Genomic DNA, 7,239 nt, shown 5'->3' with positions numbered 1-7,239 from the left:
CGTGATCGCCGAGGAATGCGCTGCGCTCGTGAAGTGTGTCCGTTCAGAGAGGAGAAAAGACAGCCTCCGTCCCAGAGTGTGTATCATGGGTTTGTAGGAGTAAAGCTTCTCCTCGTCGGACCAGTTTTTCCAGTCGGATTGATTGATAACACAGAGAGAACAGCTCTTCCACTCTGGCACGGAGCGAACATGGAACAATAAAACGCATAGAACAGCTTCAGAGGAGTCACACAAGTCGATTTGAGATCGGTAAGTCATGTTTGGCTTTTAAAAGACGCTTTTAAGGGGTTTGTGTTCTTGTTAAAGGTGTTGTTGAAGGTGTGTCACACCTGAGTTCCTCTACCTGTGTGTGTTTTGACGGAGAAACTCCACAATCCTCCTCATCTGCGCGTTTCTGAAGACTTATTCCTTGTTTATCTTTAGAGCATGCGTTTAAACTCTCAGAAATCTTCTTCAGTGATTCTTAGATTTAGTATAAAACCCTTTTTTATTGAGGAACTCTGCTCTGTGGCTCTTTGGAGGTTAAACAAGTACTTGGTGCTTCGTTATAGGTTCTTTGGGATATGAAGCTTTTTAAACAAACCTTTATTTTAGTTTTTGAAACCCACATGTGGCTCTGTGTGGAGAATCATTTAATGTCATATTATTCTTATGCATGAATACTAATTATAAGCAGAATTTCAGTTTTTGCTTGACTTGTGCTCTATATTTACTATTTGCTTTGATTGTTCCATCCTGATTATGCACAAAATGACTTGCCAAACATACTTTATAGGAAAACATTACTTATGTTTGAGGTTTCTGAGACCCCAGCTATAAAAACAAGAATAAATGCTATTCATTTTTACATGCATTTCTACATATTTAAACCTAAACCTAAAAGGACCCCTCAAAACAGGTTATTATTGGTCTGTACGTGTATGTGTTAGGCACTTTTGGTCCCCAAACATAAAGTGCATTTTAGCTGAACGTGAGGGTTTTGAGTCTATGAGAGCAATAACCCCTCCAACTGTCCTGCAGTCAGAAATCAGAGCTCTTGTTTTTCTCAAAAGTTCTGTGTCATTCATGACAGAGGTGTTCATTTCATGTCTTTCTGTAAGTCACTTTTTCCATCATGTGTTCATGTCAAGTCGGACAAGCAGATTTTATAGTGTAGCACTTCTAATATTGCTAAATTAATGTCATTTTTAAACATAATAATGCTTAAAGTGATACCAAATGTACTTTATAATCAGAATCAGTTTTAACATCTTTTGAGCAACATATGCGTGTAATATTAATATCCTCTGGTTATTATTAATCAGGGTTTTCAGGGTTGTCTCGGAAAATCTAAAATAGTTAATAGCCATTTCTTTGTAATTAATTGTGAAATATACAAGCAATTTACGAGCGAAAATAGTTTCTAGACCATTTTTTTTATTCAGTGTAGTTATGCTCATTTATAATAATTTATTTAATACAAATATCTTTTTGAAATGCAATCGAAAATGATTTATTGGTTTAAATTTCAGTGAATTTTCCAGACCTGTAAATGAAATAAAATAAAATCTGAATTACAATAAGATCTGAACATCCCATAGTGAATATAATTTCTTTTCTACACTGTAAAAATGATTTTCAAAGTTGTAAATATCAGAGCATCCGCTTTACAAGAAAAAGCTGTTTCAGTATTTCTACTTCAAGATTTCATGTTTAATTCAATGTGTTCCTTTGTAAAACGAAAGGTCATTGCAAAGGCTTGTAAAAGTCAGATGGGTAAATTTAGAGGAAGTAGTTTCAGTTTTAATGTATTGTACGTTGGGCCATTGAGAAACAATCATGTGTAAATGCACAAGAAGCAGACTGTAAGTTAGTCTGAATGAGTGAACGGTGGGTGTAAAGCAGCACCGGTGGGACGTGTTTGGACTCGATTGCTGTTGTTCTTCTTCTGAAATGCATATTGTTCTGCTGTATGTGGGTTAAATTGAACCTCCTCTGTTCTGTAAAGAGCCGTATTACTCACAGAACTGGTTTCTTCTGTGTCCAGAAGGACCGCAAACATTGTGAAATGGAGTGGGTGCGGTTTCTTTCTCTTTGAATTACAATTTCAATCTGTAGGTTCGTTTTGGAGGCGCAGCAGATAAACACACCTGCTCATTTAACATCTCATTTACATTTATGCATTTGGCAGATGCTTTGGATTCAAGGTATACATGTAATCAGTTTGTGCATTTGCTGGGATTTAAACCCATGACTTTGATGTTGCCAGCATCATGAGCTACTGTTTAAACTACAGTAATTTACCATGTCAGAATGGTTAATATATTGGTAGATGACCTGTTTTCACATGCATCAGTATTTTTATGGCTGATAACCAGTATGATGCTAACATTTTTACAGCATGTGTGAAAAACACCAAAGGCTTAATTTTTTCTGGTATTATATTATTTACTGTAATATAGAAATGCTATTTTAGATTGTAATTGAGATCATTTAATTGTAATTATTTTTAGAATTACAGCCATTAACTAACCCATATAATGGTGATAGTTTTTATAAAATGTTTGATACATGTAGAGATACTATTTTAGTAAGTTTTTATATTTATTTTTCTCGTTTTCATTTTAAATTTTAGTTAAATCTTTAGTACTTTTGTTGTGTCTTTTTTTTAAAAATTATTTTTAATGTCTGTATATTTGTAAATAGTTTTTATTTCAGCTTTAGTTTCTATTATATTATAGTTTATTATAATGCTTATAATAAAATAATATGAAATAATGTAATTGTGATTTTATATACAATTATTCAAGTAAATATAGAATCAGAACACAATAATATTTGGCAGAAAAGATGCATAAATAATAGCAATGTTATTTTAGCATCGTAGATATATTATATTTTTTAGCAATAAAATTTCAGTACGTTTTTATATTAATATTCCTCATTTTCATTTCACTTTGTGTGATTTTGTCATTATTTTTTGTTTTCATGTCTGTATAGTTTGGTATTTTTTTATTTCAGTTTTAAATTATATTATTTCAACTAACAACTTTTTCAAAGTTTAGTCGACAATAATAACCCTGCACCATAGCACTGTTTGCATAAAATACTTGATTTGTTCGAGGCGTTCTGTGATTTAAATATTTTTGTATAATGATTGCTAAACTTAATTATGTGTTCATCTTGTTGATAGATCGATTGTTTCTATGTAATGGCCTGTTTTTCCTAGCAGAAGCTTTAAGTGAATCTATCTATAAGATGATAAACTCGGATCAGTATGTTTTGTACATTTATGTATTTATTTATACAGTAGTTGTTCAATAACTTGCAGTGATTATTGTAAAAGAGGTTGATACAAGACCGCTCCACTTTATTTTGCGGCAGTAGTGTCTCACAGATCCAGACCAGTGCTGCGTTCAATGACATCATCAGGTGTGATTCTTGAATTCCCTGTAGTTCATTTGTAGGTTAAATGTGCATGATTGAAACCACTCCAGATGTAGTTTAGTTAGTTGTGAGTCCAACATCAAGTGCATGGTTAATGCATGATTAGATGTCCGTCCCGGAAGACCCCCGCACATCTCCACCATCTCCTGTTTCTGCTCTCCTCTAGTCTTTCTCTAATGGAGGATACTGTTACCCATAGTGCTCTAGCAGGCATGAGAGGCCAAGCACATGTAGTGGAGTGTAACACGACTCAATTGTGTTCTGTAAGCAGACGTGGGAAAAGTTCACCTCTGCGGAGTGTTGCTAAACAATGTGCTTTAGAAGAAGAAGACAGACTTGTGTTTATATATATATATATATATATATGTATATGTGTGTGTGTATATATATATATATAGTATATATAAATGTTGCAGTACTTATTTATTTTATAAACGCATGTTATTTATTTATTTTCATGTTTATTTATTTTAAATTTATTTGCATATATATATATATATGTGTAAGTCACTTTTTCCGTCATGTGTTCATGTCAAGTCGGACAAGCAGGTTTTATAGTGTAGCACGTCTAATATTGCTAAATTAATGTCATTTTTAAACATAAAATGTATATATATATATATGTGCATGTGTATGTGTATGTATGTGTATATATATATGTATATGTGTGTGTATATATATACACCTTGCTACGTGTACTTTGTTAGGCTAACCGAGACTTATCATTTTAATACTAGGAGCACCTGTATTATATTATATATAATGTATGTATATGTGTGTAAATATATGAATGTGTGTGTGTGTGTGTATATATATGTATATGTGTGTGTGTATATATATATATATATATATATATTTGTATGTATTTTTACTTACTTTCTTTATGCATGTTCCTGATCTTATTATACACAATTCATCCATGCATGTTATTGTGAAGTCTTTTCACCATTCAATCAATTTTGTGATTGATAATATCAAGTCCCACACTAAATTTTTGAAATTGCACTGAAAAAAAAAACCGTGTATAAACAATTTTCACTCAGAAATTGCTAATAAAATTCAAAAGCAATAGAAAGTAACATATGAAACGTGAAATTTTAAAATAAAAAATAAAAAAAGTGTGATTTCTTTTTTTTTTCTTTTTTTTTTTTCCTCTCTGTTGCTCATTATTTGATCAAATTATATAGATTTGTAAATGCCTGATGCTAATGTCAATGTATAGAAAACAAGGTCAATGATAGAGTTTAGTTGCAAAACTGCTAAAATTAAATAGATCTTTATGTTGCACGCTTTTTCTCAGAATTCACTCAAGAATTTGGATCATTACATATTGCTAGCGTTGTTGGTAACTGTTTTAGAAATGACCCAAGGAAGAGCTAATACTCTATAAAACATGATTTTTGTAAATAAAACAGACATTATTGTGTATATTTTGCAAGAAAATACAATTTCAGTCTTTCTACCTCAATTTCATGTTTAATTTAATGTTACTTCTTGCTGTTTCTTTGTAATAAATTTACCAGCAATTTTTGTGCGAAATTGTTTCTGCACTAATTGCTTTTCAGTGTGTGTTTGCAAATTAAACTGCAATATTGCATAAGATATCAAATCTTCACTTCCTGCAAAACTGCTGTTAAATATCAGTAATAAAATAATAACAATATGTTGCAACCTAGGAAGCCTGTTCTGCATCCAGAAATTTATTCGTATTTTTATTTTTTTCACATTTATATTTTATGCACATTTAAAAGATGTTATGTATGTCTTGGAATTTCCATCCAGGATTTTTCAATGCAATATACCTAATTTTACTTAAAAATATGTGGGTGGAATCATAGATAATGTTATTGGTAATTTAAAATATGTTAACGAGATAAGAGCTGTACAGCAAAATACACAAATATTTCATGTAAAATTCTTGGTTCTAAATATTACAAATCAATTGCTGTGATAATTAATAGATGTAATGAACTAATGAATTTCCATTTATTTAAAAATATACTTATCTAAAACGTTACTGTGATTAAACACACACTTTTGGAAGAGCATGTGACACGTCGCATGGCTTTAAGAAGAGTGACTCGTACTTTCCCAAGATGCCTTGTGCAAATCAGTTTTGCAATTCACTGGATTCAAATTCTCACCCATTTGCTTTACAAGTCAGGAAATTCAAATCCTGGAGCAGTGGCCTTCCAGTTCTGGTGAGTGATTTGCTTGTGTTGTGTTGGAGGGAGAGAAGATTTTACTAGCGCAACCTGAACAGAAACATGAGTGAGACTCCAAAACACATTTAACCTGAACGTGTCATCATGTGCATTCAAATATACACAGAATAGTCACGAAAAGAAACAATCCAGAAAGTATTTTTGTGAGGAATATTTCGTCTGAGAACCAGGAACATTTTCTTAATTTACTCCGCATTTAATCTGCAATGTTTCATTTCTGAAGCTTAAAATTCACCCTGACAAAACTAAAGTCCAACACACACCACCAAAACCTCCTCGCTTTACCACACTGCTTTGCAATGTGATTCATGCATGCATGCACCAATGCATCTAGCAAAACTTATTTCTTTAAAGTGCATCGTCCTGTCAGAACACCCATCATCACGTTCACGAAGATCTGACAGAAAAGTCTTGAATCAGATCGAGCCCTTGGCACGTTTACAGCTCTGCTGCTTTCGTAGACAAATATTAAACTGAGTTTATACTGATGAGTGACTGTTAACGGAGAAACGTGGAGCAGAACAAAGCTTCATTTGATTAAGATTAAGACCTTTTAAAGACTCTTACGGTTGTTCTTTAAATAACCATGCACTGAAAAAAACGGAGAAACGTGCAATTTTCAACCCAAAAAAGAGAAGACGAGTGACAAGATCAAATGCAAGTAGATATTGGAAGCATTTCATCAGTTAATTCAAAAATTCGACTGTAAATTGCATCATTTTGAAGGCTGTTTTCACTTGTAGAAGGTAAAATTCAAGGTTTTTCAGCCACAATGTCTATATTAAATGGTATTTGCCGACAAACCTTTACATTTTCAAACACCAATGTTTTTACACTCAGATGTCTTTAACTTAAACATTAACAACTTAACAAAACATTACAGTTTTGATAAATGAACAAGTGATACTTGTTTTGAAGCCACTGACTCAAAACACACTGCATTTTTCATGCTGGTTCAGTTAATGTTCATGCACTTTCAAGAGGAAACCAACTTTATCAATGTGATTGGCTTTTTCAACCAGAAAGCGAGACTATTATTTATACACTTGCCATATTGAATGAATACTGAATTTGTGTAAAGTATTTATAAAACCATGTGACCGTTTACACAGGACTAGATTTATGAACAATTTAGCCAAATTTGTTCTGCCTGGACTTCATGAATGAAGCCAATTATGTAATGTTGAAATGGAAAAAAAAAAAGAAATTTTAAAAGTAGAAAAAAGTGATTTCTTTTAATTCTCAGTAAGTGGTCTATTTATATGAATTTGTAAATGCCTGACACTAATGTCAATATCTAGAAAACAAGGTGAATGATAGTGTTTAGTTGCAAAATTGCTAAAATTAAATAGATGCACACTTTTTCTCAGGATTCGCACAAGAATTTAGATCATTATATATTATTAGCATTGTTCGTAGATGTTTTAGAAATGACCCAAGGAAGAGCTAATACTTTTTGTAAATAAAACAGACATTATTGCATATATTTTGCAAGAAAATACAATTTCAAAAATTCATGTTTAATCTAATTTTACTCCTTGTTGTTTCTTTGTAATTGATTGTGAAATTTGCTAGCAATTTTTGTATA

At 32.0% G+C, this 7,239-nt stretch overlaps 1 protein-coding gene across 1 annotated transcript in view; it reads left to right on the top strand.

The window, feature by feature from the left end:
• The window catches only part of LOC107661614 (phospholipid-transporting ATPase IC-like), a 42,117-nt gene continuing 34,878 nt past the window's right edge, over positions 1-7,239 (top strand). Inside the window, exon 1 of the mRNA XM_016451279.1 lies at positions 1-249. The gene's annotated coding sequence lies outside the window, so the exon portion shown is untranslated. The remainder of the gene's footprint in view (positions 250-7,239) is intronic.

Source organism: Sinocyclocheilus anshuiensis, unplaced genomic scaffold (assembly GCF_001515605.1).
Source record: "Sinocyclocheilus anshuiensis isolate Anshui unplaced genomic scaffold, SAMN03320099.WGS_v1.1 scaffold1425, whole genome shotgun sequence".
Classification (NCBI taxonomy): Eukaryota; Metazoa; Chordata; class Actinopteri; order Cypriniformes; family Cyprinidae; genus Sinocyclocheilus; species Sinocyclocheilus anshuiensis.
Note: the sequence above shows the minus strand (reverse complement) of the source record. Positions and strands in the feature narration are given on the sequence as shown.